The sequence below is a fragment of the Manis javanica genome, chromosome 8, assembly GCF_040802235.1.
Source record: "Manis javanica isolate MJ-LG chromosome 8, MJ_LKY, whole genome shotgun sequence".
Lineage (NCBI taxonomy): Eukaryota > Metazoa > Chordata > Mammalia > Pholidota > Manidae > Manis > Manis javanica.
In genome coordinates, this window is record NC_133163.1 from 122,675,947 (window position 1) to 122,698,918 (window position 22,972).

General features: G+C 46.6%; 1 pseudogene; it reads right to left on the reverse strand.

Moving 5' to 3' along the window:
- Positions 1-7,588: 7,588 nt before the first annotated feature.
- On the reverse strand, positions 7,589-7,670 carry LOC140843320 (U4 spliceosomal RNA; annotated as a pseudogene).
- Positions 7,671-22,972: the final 15,302 nt, after the last annotated feature.

The window sequence follows — 22,972 nt, forward strand, 5'->3', positions numbered from 1 at the left end:
GGCCTCACCAGGAGCTCTGCCCACAGCCAGCATCTGAGTGAGCAACTTTTGCACTGACTTTTGACCCAGCCACCATCTGTCTGTCACCACCTAGGAGACCCCAAAAGAGAACTGTCCGGCTGAACCCCATGAAACCCCAGAAGGATAATAAAAAAAATGACTGTTCACTACGTTTGGTGGGGGGAGCAGTGACTGGAACATATTCTATCACAGCCTCATCCTGCCTCATGAGCTGCCTCAGGTCCATGTGTGTGGCACCCCAGAATGCCTGCCCGAAGTCTCTGTCCTCTCCCTGTGTCCTCCTGCACAAACCGCCACCATTGGCCACCCCTTGGGCCTGGAAGTCATGTCCTTGCTGCCTTCAGGAAGACAAGGTGGGGCAGCAGCCAGCTTAGCTCTGGAAGGTGGACTTGCAGCCTTGTAGGCAGAGGCCCAGAGCGTAGTCTAGAAGAGGGGTGTGGGTTCCTCTGAGTTCCACCCTCGGTCCCAGTGGGGTGGGGAGCAGGCAGGGGAGGCCCAGGGGGAGGCCCTCCGGAGCACAGGGCCCAGGCAGGGCCCACTGCCACAGTTAGGGCAGTACTGGCTGAACACTCTGTGCCCATCCTCTCAGTCCTCTCCCCAGCCCTGCACCCTGGGCTCATTGCCTTCACGGCCCCCATGAGAGCGTGGAGGCTCGCCAACGTAAGTCACAGGGCACAGGCACATCATTTGCAGCCAAGGCCGGGCTCTCCTTGGCTCAAAGATACTCGACTGAGCATTTCTTGGAAATAAAGTCTCCTTATCTTTCTTTTAAACAAAACTGTGACAGCTTTAGACTAAAAGAGGAGGCCCAGGGAGCCTGAGGTAGGAGAGTCCAGCCTTGCCCCTTGGGGATGATGCCAGAGCTCAGGGGCCTGGAGGTGTCCAGCTGCCTTCCAGCCAGGAGCCCACCAAGCCTCCAACTGATGGAGACTCTTTGATCTCTTTAGTGCCCCACCAAGGGATCCCTTTATCGGCTGCCTAGTCCTTAAGCCCAATGCCCACCCCAAGGAGTGTCTTTGAAAATTGTTTGGCCTTGAAGGAGGCGGTATGCTCCTTATCTCTCTGTTTTGTTCTGTGTCGGCTTCCTGGTGGGTTATCAGGGGAGGCTTTGGTCTCTGTCTCCTGTTATCTCCCAGCTGTGTTTCAAAGCTGCCCTCTCAGCAGCCCCTACTTGAGCTGATACCTTACCCGGCAGAGACCAGGGAGCTGGGGGGGAGGAGCCTTCCCTTCCAGGCAGTGTCTCCTGAGCACAGATTCCCAGCTCCTGGAAATTGCCTGCCCCTTGCTCACCTCAACTCTCATCAAGGTTGGCTGGATATCACTTGTGGCTTTTCTAAGGACATAAAACAAAAGGGAGGACCCCTTGCAACCAAGATTTGGGGAGTCCACAAAGCAGCCACTTTTTTTTTTTTTTGATTAGAGAAACCAACATAGGCTTCTCACTTCACTTTTGTATGTTTATTTATCTGCCAGATACACTACAAAAAGCAACTTCTTTCCAAAGAAAAAATACAAATGGCCAACAGGCACAGGAAAAGATGCTCCACATCGCTAATCATCAAGGAAATGCAGATCAAAACCACAATGAGATATCACTTTACACCAGTTAGAATGGCCACTGTCCAAAAGACAAGAAATAACAAATGCTGGCGAGGATACAGAGAAATGGGAACCCTCCTGCACTGCTGGTGGGAATGTCTGTTGTTGCAGCCACTGTGGAAAGCTGTATGGAGGTTCCTCAAATAACTAAAAATAGAAATACCATTTGATCCAGTAATTTCACTTCTAGGAATTTACCTGAAGAAAAGAAAATCTCTGCCTTGAAAAAATAGATGCGCCCCTATGTTTATTACCACACTATTTGCAATAGCTGAGATACGGAAGCAACCTAAGTGTCCATCAATAGATGAATGGATAAAGAAGATGTGGTACATATACACTATGGAATATTATTTAGCCATAAAAAGAAAAGAAATCCATTTGCAAGAACATGGATGGATCTACAGGTTGTTATGCTCAGTGAAATAAGCAAGGCAGAGAAAGACAAATACCAAATGATTCCATTTAATTGTGGAGCATAAAGACAAAGCGAAACAGAAGAAACAGAATAGCAGTAGCTTCACAGACACTGAGAAGTGACTAGTGGATAGTAACCACACTAGAGGGGGTGAGGATTTAATAACATGGATAACTGTTGAACCACTGTGCTGTACATTTGAAACCAATATAAAGTTTTATATCAATGATATTTAAATTAAAAAAAAGCAACTTCCTCTATTTCTTAAGAAAGAAAGGACATTTTAACTTCCAGTGCGTAGGAAGGCTATAATGTCAGGTTTGAATTATTGTAACCCCCCACTCCCAGCCACACCCCCTGCCAAGAACGAGGCCTGGGAAAACCTGCTTGAGGCTGCCTCAGCCTCGGGGCAGGAATGAAGACCCAGATCTGAGGAAACAAGGCCCCGAGAATCCCGCGAGCTGCCTCCGGCCCTCACCGTTGCTCGTGTGTCCTCCCTGCTTCTCCCCCAGCACGCTTGCACTCATCCTGCAGACCCGGCTCAGGCATCTCCTCCTTCAAGCTAGGCCAGCTTCATGGGTGCAGACCGCTGCCATTACGCAAGGCCTCGGGCTTGGTTTAAGGCTCTGCTGTGGCCATCTTGACATCTGAACAAGGGGCCTTGCATTCTTGTTTTGCACTGGGTCATGCAAATTATGTAGCCAGTCCTGCCTGCCTCCAGGACATCTTACTGATGTCACTCCTCACCCTAAGTTGAGTCCAGTGCCTCCCATGGGCTCATATAGCCCCTCTGCTCCCCTCCTCTCCCTAACAGCCCAGTCACTTTACACTGAGAGTCCTTACTCATCTGCCTCCCCACTAGACTCTGAACCCCTTGAGGGCTGGGGCAGAGCCTACCTGTGCCCAGCACCATACTTAGTGCATAGCAGGTGCTCAGTAAACCTTTGAACAGCTCAGGAGGTTGGAAATCCCACCCGGTTCCCTACATGATTCTTGCCAGAACTAAATTTTTTGAGAATTAACCCATTTCTCTTGCTTTGGGACCAAGACAATCTTCCCCTCCCTCTTGCTCTCCTGACCAGTGGTCAAAGGTCAAAACTAACCCAGACCAAAGCCAAATATAAACTTGTTTTTCTGACTTTGGGCCCAAATTAAGGTATTTGGTTTTTCCCAAAGGTACTCCACCATTTTCTAGAGCAGTTAAAGCCAACTAATCCACAGCATGAGAACACCCCACACTCCCCAGGACTGAGGGCCCTGCTGGGTCACGAGGGACTCAAACTGGGTCCCAGACATGAGGAACTGGTGCGCCTGGGCAGACCACACTCTTGTATGTGTGTGGGCAGTGGGAGTGGCCAGTGCTGAGTCTGGATTTGACAGGAGTCAAGAAAGGAAGGGTATGGCTCCTACCAGATCTGCCGGATCCACTGTGCAGTCCCCTCACGGCCATTCACTCATTCACTCATTCACCTGTTCATGCAGGGGATGTGCTAGTGAGGAAGACTGACAAGTTCTGATTGTTCTGTTACGTAGGTTCCCATTCTCTTTGAATTAAGGCAGAATCTACAAGTAATATGGGGAAACAAACCACTGGTGCTCACCTAGCTCCCTGCACTGGGTGGAAGCTTTAGAGAAGCACCCTTTACATATTTGCTGCCTTTAACGGCAGCCTCCTTTTTGCTCCAGGGCCCAGGCCCACGTCCAGAAGCTGAGTCGAGGCCAGTGGTTATCTGAGCAAGCAACAAGCAACACTGGGCTGTCCTCTGAACTTCCCCAGCAGGGCCCCACAGGCCCCTCTTTTCTCCCCCAGTTGAGTTCTCGCCCAGCTGGCTCTGGGCCACATCTGACCAGTTGCTAGTAGAGACCTGACGTGCAGCCACCAGGTCTCCGAAGCCCACCCTGGAGGCCTGGGAAGCAGTTTGGGCCATGGCCTTCAACAAATACTGGAGTACTTTCTGGGTGCCCAGCTCTGGACTCAGTTACCCTGAGGGTGTTTCTAGCCCCAGAAATGAAGGATCATGGTCTGCCTTCCAGCGCTCTAGTCTCCATTAGGGGCCCCCGAGAAAAGAGTTGTTGAAGGAATGAATGACCAGGCTCAGGCAGATTCTAACTTCTGGACAAAGTTCAAGACAAAATTCAAGAAAGGAAAAGACTTCTGGGCCTAAGGAGTCTCAAGTCGTGAGCAAATAACTTCAGATCCATTTTAAACCTGATTCAAATGATCATTGACAGCTTTATTTTGGTACCCTGAGAGCCAGCCAATCAGCAACAGCCTTACTTCATAGCGAGACTGGTTCTAAAAGTCAGCCAATCCCTAAGCGCCAGGGCTCAAAGTTGGCCAATCGGCAAGCAGTCTGGCTTCCTGAACGTCAGTCAGTTGCTGAACAGAATACCTGCCATACTTCATATATAATTAACTCCTAGGTTGCATGGATTCTGTGCTTTCTTTGTAAGTAATGTTTTTTTTTTCTTTTTTCTACTACGAGTAATGAATTTAGCTGCATTGTTTCGGATCCATCCCTAGGAGGACTTGCATTCAGAACACAAGTCCCAGAGGCCCCTGAGGGGTCTGTGGCGCTGTCGCCTCCATGCCCCCCACCACCAGGGCCCGGGGAGGCGCCCTGGGCTCCCTCCCGGCCACAGCCACCTGACTAATGGATTCAGGGCCCCCTGACAACTTCTCTAAAATCCTGTCCTCTTCTTTCTCCAGCGGCGTCTTGAGAACGGGGGAGGGAGGCTGCGGCTGAGGAAGGGGGGAGTGGGGGAGCTTGTCCAACAAGGTCTTCTGTGGGGCTCCACGGGTGAGGGGAGGGGCCCAGCCTAAGGGGCATCCACTGATGGGGAGACATAGCTCTGCTCTTCCAGAGCTGGTCTGAGAGGGACACTGATGGATGGGGGACATCCATAACATCACATCTGACTGGGGTGACGTGGTCTGATGGGGGAAGCATGACATGTAAAAGCGGTCAGAAAAACAATGCTGGAGCTCCCAGGTCACACCCACTCGGGCCTCTCTTCCTGGGCATGTGCTAAGTGTTCAGGTGGGATGGGGAAGGTACGTCAAGGAAGGCTTCCCATCAGAAGTGAGGCTCGGGAGCCAGAATGTCCCCCTCAATCGTGCTCACATTCCTCCCCAGCACTGTGGGTCAGGGACAGGAAGAGGACAACACAGTTCACCCTCTCTGTCTTCTCCCAATCATGTCCCCCAATATCCCACACGCTAAGTCCCTGAGGGGGTGAGCCCAAGGCAGGAGACCCTTTCAGAAAAGAGCTTCTGTGGGCTTCTTGGAAGAGGGGGAAGGAGGGCAGGATGGGGCATTTGGAGTGGCTGGTGCAGTAAGCAGAGTCAGCTAGCTGTGAAGTTCTGCGTCCTCTACCTGCTTTCTCCCTCTGCCATCCCTGCTCTTTTCCCTGCCCTCCCGTTTCTGCAGCTCTCCTTTTACCGGACCTCTTGTGTGGTGGTGTAGCTCTCTCGCCTCCCCCCTCCCTGTGGTCGGGCTACTGGTGCCCCATCCCTCCACCTCTCAGTCCTCTGGACACCACCACCGTGCACACCTCCAGGAGGCAGATTTGCATAACATTTGCCTGCGTTTGCCTCCTTGTGGCTCCTCACTTCTTTTGGAGCCAGCCAGGAACTTCTGGGTTCTGGCTCCAAGGAGCTGTGCCCCCCTGTACCTGCCTGCAGGACAGCAGGGTAAAGCCAGTAAGGTGCCTAAGGCAAAAAAAAAAAAAAAATTTAAGGAGGCATTCACTCTTAGATGCCAGCTGTGCACTTGCAAGGTCCCATGGGTGGCGCCTCCTTAAATTTTGCGCCGTAGGTGCCTCACTTGCCTCGCTCAAGACCCTGCAGGAGTATTCCCGCCTCTGAGGTCTGAAATCAAATCCGATCAAATACGCCCTAAAAGCCATTACTCCTGAGTCTGTCCTTGAGCTGGTCTAGGTACCCCTTCCCTGGACCCCTGCCCCTCTTGGAGGGGAAGCTGATAAGAAGATCTAAGGTGGGTGGGTCTGTGAGATGGATATGAAGATAAAGGATGGGAAGGGAGCCCCCCACACCCAGCCTCAGGGGGCTGAAAACCCTGTGGAAGGAACCTTGGAGTGACCTGCCCGCAGAGGGAACCACAGAAGCAGGCGGGGCTCTGCTGGGGGCCAGGTGTTGATGTGAAACTCAGAAACCTGAGCTGAACTTGACCCTGCCACAGCCTGTCCTGGGATTACCTGGCCCTTCCCAGAGAGGTCTGAAGGGCTCTGGGGAAGGCCAGGCTGAAGCAGGGGGGTTAAACCCCAGGTCCCTGATAGGAATTAGCTGTGATAGGGTACTGTCGTGAGGTCACAAGAGACAAGGACCGTGTCTGTGTGTGCGGACGTGGCAGGACAGAAGGCAGTGGGCGTGAGTCTCCCATCTCCCTGCCTCAGCACCTGGCCAGACCCTTCTGCGGCCTTCCACCTCTCTCAGCCCTGCCCGGCCTTCGCTCTGTGGATAGCTTTGTTGTGCCTGACCCCTTGAGCATCCCTCCTGTTTTCAAAATTCATGCAGAGCCTGGAATGCCATATGTGCCTGGGTCAGGGGGGGCCTCAGGAGGTGTTTCCTTGAGTCCTGCTGAGGGGAGGGTGCCTGCTCGCCGTCCTCTCCCAGAGACTGGGCAGGAGTGGTCTCTGGGCTCACGTGGGCCACGTACAGGGTGAGAGTCCTCCCGCGTCTGCTGAGCCAAAACAGGGTGGGGCAGTAGAGGAGCTCCCAGATTATTCCAGGCTGGGCCTTCTGCTTCCAGGCGTGCCCGGGAGGCCTGGGCTCACTGGATAAACACCACCCTGGCAGTTGGCAGGCAAGGCATTGTTCTCAGGAGATGCTTCCCCCCTTTTGTTTGGGAAAGGTAAAAACAAGAACACAGCTGGCTGATGGCTCTGAGCTTCACCTCCAGAGCGTGCAATTATCCCAAACTCCCTGCCTCCCATATTTCTCCCACCTCCCCCAGGCTGGGGAACCTTAGGAGCATCTAGATCCACCTCCCACCTGACACTTAGAGACCTGACAGACGAGGCTCTAGCTTCGGCCCGCATCCCTCCAGCGAGAGGGGGGCTCACTCCTTCCCGAGACCCAGGCTTTGGAGACGGGTTGAGAGGTGGTGGCCTGGAGAGGCTGGAGGGACCTGATCATAGAGCAGAACCCCTACCACTAGCCCTACAGCTTCCACAGTGACGGGGAGCAGAATCTGCCGCCCCAGCGTACGCTGCTCTGGCACATGGCTTGTCTCAAGCTGAAGACAGGGCCCAGCAGATTCAGGAAGCACCTTTTATCCCCCTCAACAGCCTAGAAGTATTTACGTGGGAGGCTTGCACCGGGAAGACCACTATCATCAGCGATCACTTTTTGTATAGGGCACTTACCTGCAGGGTGTAACAAACATTTGTTTACCAAACATTCGCTCTTCCCCTCTTCCCGTGAATTGTCTTCCCCCTCTTTGAAGCCCCAGAGCCCTCCACCTCCAGCACAGGATGGTGTATAGACCTCAATTACCTGAGTGCCCTCGGGAGTTTTATATTTTTTTTTTTTTTTTTTTTTTTTTTCAATTAGCAATAATCGCGCCTCGGATAAACCTCATTGGCTACGATACTGCCACTGCGCAAAGCTTAGTTTTATATTTTTATGGGGCTCCTATATGCCCCAGATTTGTTTTTCTCCTGTTAATCTGTCTTATTTCAATTTAATTGTTAAACCTGCCAAAAAATCTAGAAGGGAAGAAAGGCAATGTTTCCTGCCCTTACAGCAGTGCCTGAGGCTGTGCCGGCCAATGGGGTGAGATCTGGGGAGAGAGGTGCTGTGTCTGAAAGAAGATAGACTTTCCACAGAGCTGGGAGCCATTAATCAGGCTTCTGGGGAGCTAGTGAGTTGTCTGTCACTGGAGGAGTGCAAGTAGAGAGTGACCCATTGGCAGGACTCCCAGGGCTTCCAAAGGGTCTCAGCTGATGGGACAGGACCCAATTCTGGGAGGATGTCCAGGAAGGGCATCTCTTCCCTAATCCCAGCTAGCCAGCCTGAGCGAGGGGTGGGGCTGAAGGGATGGGGCATGGAACTGGGCATGGCCTGGGTACCCTGCTCGCCCCAGGCTGCCTACCCCAGCTCTGTGTCTATCCCAGCTGCTGTCACCTGCCTCAGGTCACTCTCACAGGCAGGTGAAGGCAGGACTGGCATCTACAGGCCTCTGTGCCTAGCAAGGGGAGCACCTACTGCCCAGCATCAGACTTCAGTACGTGGGCCCCTCAAACTGCAGGACCTCGCCTCCCTCCCCTGCCTCTTGGACCCTGGTGAGTGAGGGGCCTCCCTCTAAAGTCCCAGGACTGCTGCTCAGGTGAGACCTTGCCCCTCCCACACTGCTTGGCCTCACGTCTTCCAAGGAGAATTGCTCCAGTACCAGGCTTAGAAGGTCAAGGCCACTTCGTGGACGGGCACTGGGGAATAGGGTTCCGTAACACCTCACAGGGGAGGCAGTAGGGCTAGAGGGATCTTCCTGAGTCTCAGGGGCCGTGGGCCTGCACTGGGCCTGCGGCAGCAGGGGCCTCCTCAGACGAGATGCACATCAACCGTTCAGTGTCCCGCCCGGTCCCTGGCCTTCCTTCCCAGTCCTCCTGCCTGACTGTCCCAGGGAAGCCAAGCGGGGTCTCAGCGGTCACCAAGGAGACTCAGAGCTGGGCCAGGCTCCTGCCCTCACCTCCACCCCCAGGGAAGGTCCCTTTCCTCCTGTAGCCTCAGTTTACTCAGTTGAACCATCTCTAAGAGCTTGTCTCAAGGGAACTGAGTTCTAGAAGGCTGTCTGGCCAGGCCTCAGGATGGCTGGAGTAGGGGGTAGGGAGGTCTTGCCTGCCAGAGAAAGAAGGAAGTAGCCTCTGCCTGGGTGCCTGATGCCCCAGCAATGTGGCCAGCCAGCCTCTCGCTCAAGGATGGGGCGACGGGCCTGGGGGTGGGCACGAGGGAGGGGACAGCTTGTGCTAGTGACGGAGGTCAGGATGGCAGGAGCTAGACTCCCCATGTGCAGGCAATAAAGGGGCACATTGTTCGTAGGGAATTTATAAACAATAGTACAATTGAATGAAGTCTATCTGCCATTTATTCTCACCACATGCTGGTGATTCCAACCATATCAGTGATAAAATACTCCTGTCTGAGAAAATGTCTTATTGGTCAAAGTTCTAAGCAATTGCTACAATTACTGAATTTTGTAATAAGTAAAATAAGCTTCAAATGAGCACCTTTACTGCTTATTCACTAATAAATATTTTATGCTACATGAAAGATCATTCAGAGATTCCCTGGTTTCTACATGCAGACCGAGCTACAAGTCTGTGTTTCATCTGACCCCCCTGCAGTCGGTGCCGTTCCTGCCTCTAGTCCCTGAGGTACATACTCCTATAGACAAGCAGTAGATTCTAAGTAAGTAAGGACAGCACACTGATTATAAAGACGAAAGGAACAGAACTTGAATGCCTTCATTTCTGTCACTCTGAGTAACAGCTTGATGGTTTTATTTGTGTTGAAAATTTGAAATATTTAAACAGTGCAAAGTAGGAAGTATAATATTTGTGTTTGATAAATGCAAACTTAGTTCACTATGGAGAATGTTTGTTTCATTTCGCTGTCTTTATGGTGCAATCATGGAGAGGAGGGAAGCGTTGAAGAACTGCCCACCGTGAGAGTCGAATGTACTTAAAATGCTGCTGGCTTGCACAGCTCTGTAGAGGGGCACCCGGTCAGTTCTCCTCCCTGGGGGACCTCAATTCCATGGGGATGCCAGGGAAAGTGGTCAGCCTCCCCAGACAGAGGAATGGTCTGGACTCACCTTCCCAGCCCAGCAGTACCTGCCACCCCGTCCCAGATGAGGGCCTCCAGTGCAGCCTGCAGCTACCCCACCGCACCAGATTGTTGGGGGTGGGGGCATGGGGGGTAGAATGGCTCCAGCTTAGCCTTGAGCCAGCTCTGACAAGGAGCAGAGGCCCCAAGTGCTCCCACATCAGCCAGGAAGGGCAACCCAGGAGGTGTCAAGAAAACTGACAGGTGCTGTCCAACCTGGGCCTGCATCTCCCATCCTTCCACACCCTCTACCTTGAAATGATTGGAGGCTAACACTGTGTCATAAGGACTATTCTGAAGATATTGGAGAATCAACTGATGCAGGAAGAGGCTTTTTCTAAACTTCCCTATCTGCCTAAAAGCAGAGCGTCCCAAAAGAATTCAAATGTCATAAATCACCTCTCTGGGAATTTCACAACCAGACATCGACTCCTGTCACCTAAGACCAGGATAAGAAATCACCTAAGCAGACACTGTAGCAAAATTATCATATCTCCCATCTATTCTCCTAAGGGCCTATTTATCTTTCTTAAAAGTCATTTTTTTTCAGATAAAGAAGATGTAGTACATATACACAATGCAATATTATTCAGCCATAAGAAGAAAACAAATCCTACCATTTGCAACAACATGGATGGAGCTGGAGGGTATTATGCTCAGTGAAATAAGCCAGGCGGAGAAAGACAAGTACCAAATGATTTCACTCATATGTGGAGTATAAGAATGAAGCAAAAACTGAAGAAACAAAACAGCAGCAGAATCACAGAACCCAAGAATGGACTAACAGTTACCAAAGGGAAAGAGACTGGGGAGGATGGGTGGGAAGGGAGGGATAGGGGGGAAAAGGGGGCATTACAATTAGCAGACATAATGTACAGGGGGTGGCAGAGAAGACAAGTAGTGACTCTATAGCATCTTACTACACTGATGGACAGGGACTGTAATGGGGATTGTGGGGGGGACTTGATAATGGGGGGAATCTAGTAACCACAGAGTTGCTCATGTGATTGTACATTAATGATACCAAAAAAAAAGTTGTTTACCCATAAGTTCCCTTTCTCCCTTTCCCTACTAAGATGATATATAATATCTAAAATAAGGCATTAATATCCAAAAGACATTAAAAAACTCACACGACTTAGTAGCAACAAGCAATCCAATTTAAAAATAGGCGGAAAAACTGGATAGGTATTTTTCCAAAGAAGACATCCAAATGGTCACAGACACATGAAAAGGCGCTCAACATCACCAGTCATCAAGGAAGTGCAAATCAAAACTGCAACAAGATATCATGTCGTGTGTAATACAATGGTTGGCGTCAAAAAGATAAGTAACAAGTTTCAGCAAGAATGTGGAAAAAAGGGAATATTTGTGCAGTGCTTGGGGAATATAAGTTGGTCCAGCCACTATGGAAAACAGTGTAGCAGTTCCTCAAAAAATTAAAAATAGAACTGCATATGATACAGCATCCCACTTCTACGTATATCCAAAGGAAATGAAAAGAGGATCTCAAAGAGATGTCTGTGCCCTTGTGTTCACTGCAGCACTAGAATAGCCAAGACATAGAAACAGCATGTGTCTATCAATGGATGAATGGATAAAGAAGTATAGATATATATATACACACACACACACATACATAATACAAATCCTGCCCATTTGTGACAACATGTTTGGACTTTGAAGGCCTTATGCTAAGTGAAATGTCAGATACAGAAAGATAAATACTGTAGATATTACTTACATATGGAATCTAAAAAAGTCAAACTCAAACTCATAGAATAAGAGAGTAAAGTAGTGGTAGTTGTCAAGGGCTGGAAGGGGGGGGGAAACAGGCAGACACTGGTCAGAGGGTACAAACTCCCAGTTATGAGCTGAATAAGTTATGAGGATCTAATGTATAGTATGGTGATTATAGTTAATAATATTCTATTATAAACTTGAAAGTTGCTAAGAGAATAAATCTTAAATGTTCTCACCACACACACACAAAGGTAATTCTTTGATGTGATGGAAGTGTTAGCTAAATGGTGGTAATCATTTGCAACATGTAACTGCATCAAATAAACACACTGTTATATCTCAGTAAAACTAGAAAACAAACATGGTATATAAGCCCCAAATCCTAACTGCTTCTTTGAGCCACATTTCCTGTGTACGTATGTGAATAAACTGCCTTTTCCCCCATTAGTCTGTCTTTTGTCAATTGAATTCACAGATCCCAAGTCACTGAATCTAAGTGGGTAGAGGAAAAGTTTCTCCTCCCCAACAGTATTGTAATAAAAATAGTACTAGATAACATTTCTTGATCATGTACTATTTGCTAGGGGCTGGTCTAAACATTTATCTTTATATATGTTTATCTGATTTAATCCTCTTAACATCCCCTAGAGGTGGTTGGCTAGTCCCACTTTAAAAAGACAAAACTTGAGATATAAAGAAGTTAACTTGCCCAAGGCACAGACAATAAGTGGTGCAGCTGGGATTTGAACCTGGTCATACCCGGAACTCACGCTATGAGCTGGGGTTGGGCCACCAGTGCTTGAAGTCCTGCTTCTGGCTCTGCGACCACTGCCTGTGTAACTTCGGGCCTCAGTTTCCTTGTTTTCACAGTGGGTGGTAATGTCTCTCCTAGCTCTGACCATCTTCAATCACAAGACAGTGGGGCTGGCAAGGAGGACGCCAGCTTGAGTGTGACCTGTCTACACCGTCAACAGAGGGAATGTCACAGTTCGGGAAGAAGCCATTGGCTGCAGAGGGAGGGGCTGTGGGCTGAAAGCCTAAGACTTGGGTGTCCCACCCACCTCTACCACTGCCTGACTGTAGATTTTTGGGCCAGTTGCTTGTACTTTCTAAGTTTCAGTGCCTTTCTCTCTCAAATACCTGGTCCCAGGTCTAGAGGATCTAAGGAGAGATGTAAACTATACAGTGTATACTGAAAATATAGATTATATGACTGCATGAACTGTGACTCCCAAGTTCCAGTGGTATGGTGACCACAACATCTTATCAGCATCATCATATAAGGGTTGCCTAATTTGAATATTTATCAGACCTACAGCCAGATTTGAGGGGGTTGTGGAGCCAGCCTGTGCACTAATCCAATCAAGAGCGATAGCAAGGGTTGCAGGAACATGGCAGAATAGGAGGTCGCTGTGGAACTTTCTCCCACATACACATAGAAGAAGAAACTACACCAAGCACAACTGACTGAAAATGACCTGAAGACTGCAGGCTAGACCTTCTACACCTGGCGAAGAAAAGACCACATAGGGGTATAGCGGTAGAGCCGAGACCAATTAATTGGGATCCAAGTGTCTCCCCTCATCCCAGCCCACAAGCAGGAGGGAGAGAAATAGAGCGGGAAAGGGATACATGCTCAGGAAGCCAGCGCACTTGGTCCTGGAAATCTGCTCTGGGAAAACCAGTTCCCATTTCATTGGGCTTTGAAGATAAATGTGCTGGACACCAGCGAGAGATGGAGCATGTGGGGGGCCAAGTCTCTGGTCACTTGTGGAGGAGCAGCGTGCTCTGTTGATCCCTCTGAAACCACAGGCAGAAATTTGAAAGATTTGCTAGCCTTGGGGAGTATGCTGGAGGGTCAGGATCTGAGAAGGCTCTCTCTGGAGGAGAAAAGGCAAGTAGACAATTTTCCAGCCCTCCCTCAACCCAAGTGGGAAGATGCTTAGAGGAGCCATCTCTGAATCTCCCCACCGACCCTCCTGGCTCAGTCCCGGCACTCCCCTGCAGACCTGCCCCACCCAACATGCTCAGCCTAGCAATAGGAGACCATAGCTGCAGACAGGCACACAAAAGCTACCAGTGGGGACCTTCCATTCCTGGCACTCAGGGAGAAGGTAGGCCCTGCCCACAGCCCACCTCACAATTCAGCCACAACAGAGAATTGGGTTTTGGTGAGCAAGAGCTCTTGTGCTTCTGGGCACCACAGCATGCACACTTCATAAAGTCACTACTTTCAAAACCAGGAGGTATAGCTGATCTGTCCAATACAAAAGAAGGGACACAGAGACCCAGATGAAAATGTGTTCCAAACAAAAGAACAAGGCCAAACCCCAGAAAAAGTGCTAAATGAAATGCAGATAAGCAATCTTGCTGATAAAGAATTCAAAGTAATGGTCATAGAGATGCTCACTGAACCAAGGGAAAGAGTTGATTATCTCAACGAGACCTTCAACAAGGAGATAGAAAATATAAAAAAGAGCCATTCATAGCTGAAGAATACAATAACTGAAATAAAAAATACAGCTGAGGGAGTGAAAAGTAGACTAGAGGATGCAGAGGAACTTATCAGTGAGCTGGAAGACAGGGTAGTGGAAAGTAGCCAAGCTGAGCAATAGAGAGAAAAAGGAATTTCTAAAAATGAGAATATAAACATGAGCAACTTTTTCCTGAATGCATCTCCTCGGGCAAGAGAAACAAAATAAAAAATGAACAAATGGGGCTATATCATGCTAAAAAGCTTCTATACAGCAAAGGACACCATCAGCAGAACAAAAAGGCATCCTATAATATGGGAGAATATATTTGTAAATGCCATATCTGATAAGGGGTTAACATCTAAAATATATAAAGAGCTCATATGCCTCAACACCCTAAAAGCAAATAGCCCTATTAAAAAATGGGCAGAGGATATGAAGAGACATTTCTCCAAAGAAGAAATTCAGATGGCCAGCAGGCACATGGAAAGATGCTCCACATTGCTAATTATCAGGAAAATGAAAATTTAAACCACAATGAGATATCACCTCATGCCAGTTAGGATGGCCAACATAGAAAAGACTAGGAACAACAAATGCTGGTGAGGATGCAGAGAAAGGGGAACCCTCCTACACTGCTGGTGTGAATGTGAACTAGTTCAGCCATTGTGGAAAGCAGTATGGAGGTTCCTCAAAAAACTCAAAATAGAAATACCATTTGACCCAGGCATTCCACTCCTAGGAATTTACCCTAACAATGCAGCAGCCCAGTTTCAAAAAGACAGATGCACCCCTATGTTTATCGCAGCACTATTTACAATAGCCAAGAAATGGAAGCAACCTAAGTGTCCATCAGTAGATGAATGGGTAAAGAAGAGGTGGTTCATCTACATAATGCAATATTATTCAGCCATAATAAGAAAACAAATCCTACCATTTGCAACAACATGGATGGAGCTAGAGGGTATTATGCTCAGTGAAATAAGCCAGGCAGAGAAACACAAGTATGAAATGATTTCACTGATCTGTGGGGTATAAGAACAAAGCAGAGACTGAAGGAACAAAACAGCAGCAGACTCACAGGATCCAAGAATGGACTAACAGTCACCCAAGGGAAGGGACTGGGGAGGATGGGTGGGAAGGAAGGGAGAAGGAGAATAAGGAGCATTACAATTAGCACATATAACATTCAGGGGGAGGGGGCATGGGGAAGGCAGTATAGCACAGAGAAGACAAGTAGTGACTCTATAGCATCTTTTTTTTATAGCATCTTACTATGCTGATGGACAGTCACTGTACTGGGGTATGTGGTGGGGACTTGATAATGGGGAAATCTAGTAACCACAGTGTTGCTCATGTAATTGTATATTAATGATATCAAAATAAAAATAATAAATTTAAAAAATGAGAAGATGCTAAGAGCTTTTGGACAACTCCAAATGAAACAATGTTTGTATAATAGGGGGCTCAGAAGAAGAGAGAGACAAAAGGGTAGAAAGTCTATTTGAAGAAATAATAGCTGAAAACTTCCCATATCTGGGGAAGGAAACAGACATCAAGTTCTTAGAAGTGAAGAGAGCCCCCAACAAGATGAACCCAAAGAGGTCCACACCAAGGCACATAGTAATTAAAATTGCATAGGTTAAAAATAAAGAGAGAATCTTTAAATCAACAAGAGAAAGGAAAACAGTTACCTACAAGTTATGGATAAGGCTATGGACAAGTTTTTCAGCAGAAACTACAAGCCAGAAGGGAGTGGCATAAAATATTCAAAGTATTGTAGGGGGAGAACCCACAACCAGGAATTCTCTACCCAGCAAGGGTATCATTAAGAATTGAAGGAGAGATTAAAAGTTTACCAGATAAATGAAGGTTAAAATAATCACCCCTAAAACTGGCTTTACAGGATATGTTAAAGGAACTTCTTTATATGGAGACATTTTTAAGTTTAAATGTTTTTGATCAGTGAAAACAAATCCATGGTAAATGTAGTAGGCCATCACTCACAAAGCAAGCATGAAGCTTAAAAGACAAAATTAGTCAAGGGATGCATGAAATAAAAAGATGTAGATTGTGCCTACAAACACATGGAGGCTTAATGACATGCTCCTAAAGAATCAATGGATCAATGATCAAATAAAAATGGATCAAGCACTATATGGAGACAAATGAAAACAACTCAACAGCCCCAAACCTGTGGGATGCAGCAAAGGCAGTTCTAAGTGGAAAGTATGTAGCAATACAGGCTTACCTCAAAAAACAAGAACAATCCAAAATGAACAGGCTAAACTCAAAATTAATGAAACTAGAAAAAGAAGAACAAATGAGGGCAAAAGTCAGTACAAAGAGGGACGTAATAAAGATCAGAGCATAATAGATAAAATCGAGAGGAATAAAGCAATAGAAAGATTCAGTGAAACCAGGAGCTGGTTCTTTGAGAAAATAAACAAAATAGATAAACCCCTAGCCAGACTTATCAAGAAAAAAAGAGAGTCTACATGCATAAACAGAATCAGAAAAGACAAAGGAAAATTCACAATGGACACCACAGAAATACAAAGAATTATTAGAGAATACTCTAAAAAATTACATGTCAATAAACTGGACAAAGTAGATGTAATAGACAACTTTCTAGAAAAATACAACCTTCTAAGAATGACCCAAGAAGAGACAGGAAATCTGAACAGACCCACTAATAGCAATGAAATTGAATTGGTAACCAAAAAACTACCTAAGAATAAAACCCCTGGACCAGATGACTTTATGGCTGAATTTTATCAAACATTTAAAGAAGAGCTAATACCCATCCTCCTTTAAGTATTCCAAAATCTAGAAGAGGAGGGAATACTCCAAGCTTATTCTATGTGGCCAGCATTGCTGTAATACCAAAACCAGACAAAAAAAACACACAGAATAAGAAAATTACAGACCAATATCCCTGATGAACATAGATGCAAAAATCTTCAACAATATATTAGCAAAGTGAATTAAAAAATACGTCAAAAGGGGGGGTGCTCAAGATGGCATGAGTAGGGTGGTGGAAATCTCCTCCCAAAACCATTTATATTTTGAAAATACAGCAAATACAACTATTCCTAAAAGAAAGACCAGAAGATACAGTACAACACCCAGGCTACATCTACATCTGTGAGAACTCAGCATCTCACGGAAAGGGTAAGATACAGAGCCATGACCTGGTGGGATCTGAGCAGTCCCCACCCCAGCTCACCAGTGGGAGAAAAAGAATCAGAGCGGGAGGGAGTGGAAGCACAGGACTGCTAAGTAACCAGCCCTAGTAATCTGCACCGGGAGCACAGACACACATTGCATGGTGCATTGGATATTAGAGAAATGGAAAAGTAAAATCTAAGATGCAGACTGCAAGCAGATCCCCACAGCTGGCTCCCCTGGGACAAAAAGAAAGCCGGTGCTTTAAAAGTTTTAAAGGGACAAGGGTTTAACATGTGGATAAAATCATCCCACCACACTCAGCCCAGCAGGCTGGGAATATTAGGGAACTTCATGAGCCCTAACCCCCTGGATGGCAATGGAGCTCCAAAGACCCTCATGGCAATTAGCAGCCTGCCATTCATTCCTCCCCACTGGCACTGCAAGCAAACCAGCTGATCTGCCATTGCTGCAGACCAGCCAGTGGGTAGCCCCACCCACAGCAAGCACACAGAGTCTCTTCCCAGTGCACAGCTAACCGGGCCCAACCCACAGGCTGCTACCAGCATGCACCTGCATGACACAGAGGAAGCTGGGGCAAAGTCCAGAAGGCATGAAGAGGTGCCATTCCCACAGAACACATGCCACACACCTGCAACCCCCAGCAGTGCCATAGGCCATCCGGAGGATAGCCCCACCCACGGCAGCTCAGGGGATTAATCCAGAGACTGCAACCTTTGTGCAGGTAACTGGCACAGGCAGCAGAGAAGGGCAAGGTGATCAACAATCAGGAAGGGACTTTGTTCTCCCAGCTGACACATGCGCCACTTACTGGCAACCACTTTTATTGACATGAAAAGGCAGAAGAACCTGGTACAGTCCAAAATCACTCAAATGCCAGAGAGAGGGCCTGGCAAGATAGATATAACCAATCTTCCTGAAAAAGAATTCAAAATAAAAGTCATAACCATGTTGAAGGAGCTGCAGAGAAATATACAAGAGCTAAGGGATGAAGTCCGGAGGGAGATAACAGAAATGAAACAATCAATGAAAGGACTTAAGAAAAAACTGGATGAGGTACAAGAGACTGTTAATGGAATAGAAATCAGAAAATAGGAATATAGAGAAGCTGAGGCAGACGGAGATAAAAGAATCTCTAAGAATGAAAGAGTATTAAGAGAACTGTGTGACCAATCCAAATGGAACAATATTGGCATAAGAGGGGTACCAGAAGAAGAGAGAGTAAAAGGAATAGAAAGTGTCCTTGGACATTAAGATGAGAAAGACTGAGAGAGAGGATTAAAGATGGAGGTGTGAGAGGTGAGAAAGAGGCTTCCTCCTAAAACCGCATATAATACCAAAATATAATTAATACAACTAATCCTGAAAGAGCAACAGGACAGAGGACTGGGCCAGACTGCATACACCTGGAGAAAAGAGCAGACCTCACGGAACAGGGTAACATACCAAAGCTGTGACCCAGTGGGACCGAAGCCCTTTCCCCACCCCAGCTCACCAGTGGGAGGAAGAAAAATAGAGCAGGGAGGGAGTGGAGGCCTGGGACTGCTGAATACCTAACTCTGGAGATCTGCTCTGGGAGCACAAACCTACATTTCATGGTGCTTGCATAGTACTCCTGTGATTAGGGGGTTGGAAAGCTAAGACAGGCAGAATTCATGTGACTGAGATTCCAGCTGCTTGTGGAAACCAGGGATCCATATCTGGCTGCTCTGGGACAAAAGAAAGGCGGGCAGTCTGAGAGACTTCCTAACAAGGAGGCCCTTAGCAAGAGGGCTGCTAAAGGGGCAAGGATCGCACAGAGCTTACTGCTCAGGAGAAAGGACAGGTGGACAAAATTGTCCAGGTGCACTCTGCCCAGCAGGCAGGGAGCTTTAATGATTTCCCGGTGCTCCAGCTCCCTGGCTGGCTACACAGCTCCAAGGACCCCCTCTGTGATATGCAGCCTACTGAGCCTTTCTCCTGGCCAGCCCCACCTGGCTCGCAAACCGGCAAACCCTACCCTGGCATTAGGCCAGCCAGAGGGAAGATCAGTCTACAGCAACTACAAATGCAAAGCATAGAGGCTTATATGTGTGTGCTCGGCCCACTGGTTCAGGCAGTGTAGACAGGCATAGCAGCTGGGAAGCAGGAAACAGCTCTTTCCTCCCTCCAGGCACCAATACCACTCCCCTGCGACCCCTGACATTGCCTCAGGGGCTCCACTCCCTAATCATCAGGGGAATGCAAATTAAAACCACAATGAGATATCACCTCACACCAGTAAGTATGCCAGCATCGAAAAGACTAAGAACAACAAATGCTGGCAAGGATGTGGAGAAAGGGAAACCCTCCTACACTGCTGGTGGCAATGTAAGCTAGTTCAATCATTGTGGAAAGCAGTATGGAGGGTCCTCAAAAAACTAAAAATAGAAATACCATTTGACCCTGGAATCCCACTCCCTGTAATTCACTCAAAGAATACAACTTCTCAGATTCAAAAAGATATAAGCACTTCAGAGAGGATTAAAGATGGCAGCATGTGAGGTGAGAAAGAGGCTTCCTCCTATAACCACATATAATATAAAAATATAAATAATGCAGGATGCGATGAATCCTGTGAGAGTAACAGGAAAGAGGACTGTGCCAGACTGCACACACCTGGAGAAAAGAGCAGACCTCACGGAACAGGGTAACGTACCAAAGATGTGGCCCAGCAGGGCCCAAACCCTTCCCCGACCCCAGCTCACCAGCAGGAGGAAGAGAAACAGAGCAGGACGGGACTGGAGGCCTGGGAGTGCTAAATACCTAACTCCAGAGATTTGCTCTGGGAGCACAAACCTACATTTCATGGTGCTTTCATCATACTCTTGTGATTACGGGGTTGGAAAGCTAAGACAGGCAGAATTCTTGGAGAGACTGAGATTCCAGCTGCTTGTGGAAAGCAGGGATACATATCTGGCTGCTCTGGGACAAAAGCTTATATCTGTGTGTTTGGCTCACTGGCTCAGGCAGTGGAGACATGCAGAGCAGCTGGGAAGAAGGAAACAGGTCTTTCCTCCCCCCAGGCACCAGTACCGCTCCCCTGCGCCCCCGACATTGCTTCAGGGGCTGAGCAGCTCCAGAGTAGAGCTTCTGGACACTAGAGGGCGCCATATACAAATATGAAACACCAAAGGAACCTGGCCCAGAGTAAAATTAATATAACCCCTGAGAGAGAGGACATGGATGGAACTCATGATTCTCCTTGAAAGGGAGTTACAAATAAAATCATTAACATGCTAATGGAGGCACATAAAGATATTCAAGAGCTCAGGAATGAATTCCGGTCTGAGATCCAATCATTGAAGAGCACAATGGAGGGTATTAAAAGCAGATTGGATATGGTGGAGAAGATGATAAATGAAATAGAAACTAGAGAAGAGGAATACAAAGAAGCTGAGGCACAGAGAGAGAAAAGGATCTCTAAGAATGAAAGAATATTGAGAGAACTGTGTGACCAATCCAAACAGAACAATATTCACATTATAGGGATACCAGAAGAAGAAGAGAGAGAGAAAGGGATAGAAGGTAATTTCTGAAAACTTCCCCAATCTGGGGAAGGAGATAGTCTCTCAGGCTATGGAGATGCACAGATCTCCCAACACAAGGGACCCAAGGAAGACAACACCAAGACATATAGTAACTAAAATGACAAAGAACAAGGATAAGGACACACTATTAAAAGCAACCAGAGAGAGAAATAAGATCACATACAAAGGAAAGCCCATCAGGCTATCATCAGACTTCTCAGCAGAAACCTTACAGGCCAGAAGGGAGTGGCATGATGTATTTAATGCAATGAAGCAGAAGGGCCTGGAACCAAGATTACTTTATCTGGCAAGATTATCATTTAAATTTGAAGGAGGGATTAAACAATTTCCAGATAAGCAAAAGCTGAGAGAATTTACCTCCCACAAACCATCTCTGCAGTCCATTTTGGAGGGACTGCTATAGATGGAAGTGTTCCTAAGGTTTCATAGCCATCACCAGATGTAATAAAAACACAGCAACAAAAGTAGAACAGCTAATAACTAAGCAAATGGAAAATTAAATTAACTATCCCCAAAGTCAATCAAGGGATAGACAAACAGTACAGAACATGATACTTAATATATAAAGAATGGAGGATGAAGAAAAAGGAGGAAAAAAGAAACGTTAACATTGAACCTTTGGTAACCACAAATCTAAAGCCTAAAATGGCAATAAGTACATACCTATCGATAATCACCCTAAATGTAAATGGGTTGAATGCACCAATCAAAAGACACAGAGTCACTGAATGGATAAAAAAACAAGCTCCATCTATATGCTGCCCTCAAGAGACTCACTTTAAACCCAAAGACATCTACAGACTAAAAGTGAAGGGATGGAAAAAGATATTTCATGCAACTAATAGGGAGAAAAAAGCAGGAGTTTCAATACTTATATCAGACAAAATAGACTTCAAAACAAAGAAAATCACAAGAGACAAAGAAGGACATTATGTAATGATAAAGGGCTCAGTCCAACAAGAGGATATAACCATTATAAATATATATGCACCCAACACAGGAGCACCAGCATATGGGAAACAAATACTAACAGAACTAAAGGAGGAAATACGCTGCAATGCATGCATTCTGGGAGACTTGAACAAACCACTCACTCCAAAGGACAGATGAAACAAACAGAAAATAAGTAAGGACACAGAGGCGCTGAACAACACACTAGAACAGATGGACCTAACAGACATCTACAGAACCATCACGCAAAAGAGGCAGGATACACATTCTTCTTAAATGCACATGGAACATTTTCCAGAATACATCACATACTAGGCCACAAAAAAAGCCTCAGGTAATTGAAACAGATTGAAATTGTACCAAGCAACCTCTCAGACCACAAAGGTATAAAACTAGAAATAAATTGTACAAAGAAAACAAAAACGTTCACAAACACAGGGAGGCTTAACAACATGTTCCTAAATAATCAATGGATCAATGACAAAATTAAAACAGAGATCAAGCAATATATGGAAACAAATGACAACAACAGCACAACACCCCAATTTCTGTGGGACGCAGCGAAGGCAGTTCTAAGAGGAAAGTGTATAGCAATCCAAGCCTATATAAAGAAGGAAGAACAATCCCAAATGAATAGTCTAAAGTCACAATTATTGAAACTGGTAAAAGAATAACAAATGCAGCCCAAAGTCAGTAGAAGGAGGGACATAATAAAATCAGAGAAGAAATAAATAAAATTGAGAAGAATAAAACAATACAAAGAATCAATGAAACCAAGAGCTGGTTCTTTGTGAAAATAAACAAAATAGATAAACCCCTATTCAGACTTATTAAGAGAAAAAGAGAATTTCACACATAAACAGAATCAGAAATAAGCAAGGAAAGATCACGATGGACACCACAGAAATACAAAGAATTACTAGAGAATACTGTGAAAATCTATATGTTAACAAGCTGGACAACTTAGAAGAAATGGACAACTTTCTACAAAAATACAACCTTCCAAAACTGACCAAGGAAGAAACAGAAAATCCAAACAGACCAATTACTAGCAATGAAATTGAATCTGTAATCAAAAAACTACCCAAGAATAAAATTCCCAGGCCAGATGGATTCACCGCTGAATTTTATCAGACATATAGAGAAGACATAATACCCATTC